Source organism: Vigna angularis, chromosome 11 (assembly GCF_016808095.1).
Source record: "Vigna angularis cultivar LongXiaoDou No.4 chromosome 11, ASM1680809v1, whole genome shotgun sequence".
Taxonomy (NCBI): Eukaryota; Viridiplantae; Streptophyta; class Magnoliopsida; order Fabales; family Fabaceae; genus Vigna; species Vigna angularis.
The window spans coordinates 15,277,984-15,281,949 of record NC_068980.1 but is presented as its reverse complement, the minus strand read 5'-3'; the positions used below and the strand labels follow the sequence as shown (position 1 = coordinate 15,281,949).

Below are 3,966 nucleotides of genomic sequence, written 5' to 3'. Positions count from 1 at the left end.
GGTTTTCCCAACGGTTTTCCTAACCGCGGGTAACATATTTTCTGGGGGTTAAAACCGCCGGAAAGGAAAAAAATAACCCCCGATAAAAATCTAATTTTTTGTAGTGATGTACGTTATAATATATGTTTTTATTTTTAAAAAAAAATTATTATTAAATTTGACATCCAATGAAATTATAATAATATTCCTGGATTATGATCTCATCCAATCAATTTATAATCAATAGAGCTTTAAATAAACAAATTTAATGAAACTAACAAAATAGAATTTATTTCAAATATTAAATAGTCTAATATTTAATACATCATTTATACCTGAAGCTATATATTAAATCTAAATATTACGTTAATGTACATACACTATTTAATTGTAACAGTTTCTACTAACACTTAATAAAAGAAGCCCAGTTCCTTCTAATGTCTTCAATGTCTGCAGCAGCATCCATGAGAGATGAATCATTAAAGATCTACAAATAAAATAATAAAGTTAAAACAATATTGTGATGAATAGTTGGATAAGTATTTAAAGATCAACCAAGAACCTTATCAAATATCTTTATATCCTAATCCTAGTTACACAAACCAAAGAAAAATACCCAAGAAGAAAGAGGATATTGAAAATTCATTAAGATCATAAACATAAAACACACTTATTTATTCTTCATTCGGTTACATATAAGCGAATAATAATTGATCAAAATTACTTTAAATTTAACGAAACCTGGTCCTACAATATTTAAAGCAAAATTTTAAATTAACTAATGTCTCTTGATCCACAAATCTTATTATCTATAAGAAGAGATTGTTATTAATCATATTCAAATCTATAAAATTTCTTCCATCTAATTTAAGGAAAAAAATACAAACTAAATATTTATAGCTGAAACTCTACCATTATCTTTATCTAGATTAATTTAACGAAAATAGAATATTATGTTTAATAACTTTAAATGGTCCTCGACGACTATAATGTCATTCAATTTCCTACAATCGCAGACATTGTAGACACAATCCTCTTAATGATTTCTATATATAAATTAACATCAGCAATAATAATATATTAATATTGATTTCTAGAATGTTAGAAATGCCAAATAATATATTAATTTGGGAATTTCTTTATAAGAAACAGTAATAAAATTCACATTAAATAAAGAACTTAGGCCAAAAACAGAAATATGAGACATGAAACGCATACCAGTGAACCATTTTCTATTTCTATCACTTCATTGACATTCCAACAGTGATAGTCTGTAGATATGCCTTAATGCATAGTAGTTGTATATTAAATCTTAAACTGCAAGTGGTACTAACATCATTGACAATAGTTGGTACATGTCCGGTACAGTTATATAGTAGTACAACCTATATTCATGTGTATCTGCATCACAATCGAGAGTGAAACTTACATGTCTTGTTCGTGCTCATTGGCAAGAGCAGCCTTGGCAATACACAGGAATGCAGCATCAACATTGAAATCTTCTTTTGCGGATGTTTCAAAATAGGGAATATTCCCTTTTGAAGCACACCAATCCTTTGCTTTCTTCTCAGAAACCTGCATGTGAGATAAATAAACATTTTACACTCAGAGATAAAGTGAGAAAATGTCAAAGTGTAATAATATTTGCCTACTACTCGACTATTCCTGCCATCAATATCAATCTTGTTTCCAAGCAAAATAAATGGAAATGACCTTGGATCGGGTGGGTTTGCCTGCATCACAAAGATACAACGAGAACATAAATCTGAACAGAAAGCTTATCCAGCAAATTCCAACATTGGTAGGTTATAAATTAGGGTTAGACAATCTGTGAATGTTATGAGGACACACTAGCTAATAGATGCATTTGTCCATGTGAAAAAACACCACACCCTAGACAATAGTCGAAGCAACAAGAGATAAAGCATTTTGAAAAGGACAATAATTACCTGTTTGAGAAACTCTCATGCCAGTTGTCAAGGGTATCGAAAGATTTCATCACATTAACATCATACGCAAGAACACAGCAATCCGCGCCTCTATAAAATGCAACCCCGAGACTTTGGAATCTCTCTTGCCCAGCAGTATCCCATATCTATCAATCAGACACAGAAAATAAACACATTGGAACAAACTAATTAGAAGGCAAACAGTAGCAGCAGATTCTCGTGCAGGAGATTTAAAACCCAATCTTTTTGTTCTTCAAGAATCAATGAAAACAAAATTAACAGGATAAAAAGAGGGGGAAAGTGTTACAGAGAAGAATGTGAACTATAACTACCTTCAAAATTCTCCAATCACTGTCGTGGATTCGGCATTCAAGGCTCCCTCCTCCTCTCTCTCGTGCTAACGCCGCTAATTTCTCCACCAATCCAAACACAATCCCCACCAATCTAGGAGAGAAATTAGTGAAATTAATAGAAGAAAAACATAAAAAATTAGGAAAAAACAAAATAGTAGAATGTATGAATCATCACTACTACAAACGAACACGCTATGAACTCCTTCGAAGCTCCCTCAAAGAGTGAAACGCAGCGGAATGATACGAATCCAAGAGCAAATGAACCAAAACTGTGAATGAAGCAAGGAAACCCTAAATCGAACGGTGAAAGAACCTTAAAACACTAGGTTAACCGATTAAACGGTGGAAAGTGTTTAATCGAAGCAAAAGAGGATTTAAACGGTTAAAATCAAAGAAAAAGATGAAAGATGAGGGAAACCCTAGCGGAGGCCTCAGATCGAAGAACTCATCGGTGAAGATGATGTTTCTAAGGCCGAAATAGCTGAAATAAGGTAGAAATGTGAGGAGAAAAGGTGGATATGTGAAGAACGGTGGCTGTTGCAGGAGAGAGAACTCGAGGTATGGTTTGATGGCGATGCTTCGCGAGAATGAGAGAAGCAACGGGTAACTGAAAATGAGGTGCAAGCACAATGAAGATGTGGCAAAAGATATGGATGAGAATCAGAGAAAACGTGAAATGAAATCTAGCGAGAGGGATATGGAAAATGAGATAGGAAGAGATATTATAACTTATTTCTAAAACTCCGTTATAATACATGTTTAGAACTTATTTACAAGTTTGCCACCGCTTTTTATATTATAACTGATTTTCAAAACTACGTTATAATATGTCTTAAACTTATTTACAAGTTTGCCATCGCATTTCATATTATAACTGATTTTCAAAACTACGTTATAATATGTCTTAAACTTATTTACAAGTTTGCCACTGCGTTTCATATTATAACTGATTTCAAAAAATACGTTATAATATCTACTTATTATGATGGATAATTTTTGTCCGTTATAATAGGCTTGTTATAAAATGTCATTTTTCCATTAGTGAAAAGACATTTTTTTTAAATATTTGATTTGTATGTGTTACTATCTATATCCAGACATGCATAAAATTCAATCTCAGAATAGAGTTTAAATAATCAATAACAAGTAAAATAATCAATATTGTTTCCATTAACACACCAAAATGTAATATTTACCTAAAAAAGTTCCTAAATATATATATTTACCTAACATAGTTACTTCTAAGATAGTTACTTAACATAGTTACACATAAAATAGTTCCTAAACTCAAAATGTAGTGTTGAAACATTTAATCATTTACAAATGGTTAAAAGAAATGTAGCCCACTACTCCCGGGCATCCTTTATGACATGCCTCATGACATAATATCCGCACTCAAAACTTCCGGTTGACGTGAGCACTACAAGTTAAATTTATAAAATATCATAAAATTGTATTTATAGTTTGAAAGATTAACTACTTAAAGTTGGTGCAATAAACAATAACTTCTTTCTAGAGACGATATGTGTTCCCTGCAACCTTGAATATGTCTCAACCACTCTATAAAGTTAAATGTATATTGAAATGAGTCCTAAGGAACTTAGTAAAATCAGTTATGTGTACACAACAAATAAATTATTAAAAAACTTACAATATTAGTGTACTTTTAATTGCCAAAGTGTGAG

At 31.5% G+C, this 3,966-nt stretch overlaps 1 long non-coding RNA gene across 1 annotated transcript; it reads right to left on the bottom strand.

Annotated features, from left to right (window-relative positions):
* Nucleotides 1-1,947: 1,947 nt before the first annotated feature.
* On the bottom strand, nt 1,948-2,898 carry LOC128194771 (uncharacterized). The gene is made up of 3 exons (XR_008246129.1): nt 2,457-2,898; nt 2,261-2,372; nt 1,948-2,074 (listed from the first exon to the last, which is right to left on the bottom strand). It is a non-coding gene; the product is annotated as an uncharacterized LOC128194771 (long non-coding RNA).
* Between the last annotated feature and the right edge of the window lie 1,068 nt (nt 2,899-3,966).